This window comes from Penaeus monodon, chromosome 25 (genome assembly GCF_015228065.2).
Source record: "Penaeus monodon isolate SGIC_2016 chromosome 25, NSTDA_Pmon_1, whole genome shotgun sequence".
In the NCBI taxonomy this organism is placed as follows: Eukaryota; Metazoa; Arthropoda; class Malacostraca; order Decapoda; family Penaeidae; genus Penaeus; species Penaeus monodon.
Window position 1 is genome coordinate 16,135,885 of NC_051410.1, and position 213 is coordinate 16,136,097.

A 213-nucleotide genomic window follows, 5' to 3' on the forward strand; every position below is an offset into this window, starting at 1 on the left:
ACAGGAAAGGCTAATTAAGGTTAATAAAATACCTATTGCTGCTGAACATAATCTATCATTGCAAGTAATCAAACCAGGTACAGTTAGCACTTTGAAGGAACAAAATAACACGGTGCCAGCGGGGATTGACGCCTCGTGTTCTTACAGTCTGCCATTGTCTCCATCGGAGTCTAAATAAGGCTGTGTGAAAAGGCAAGATCGGCCGATGAAGGG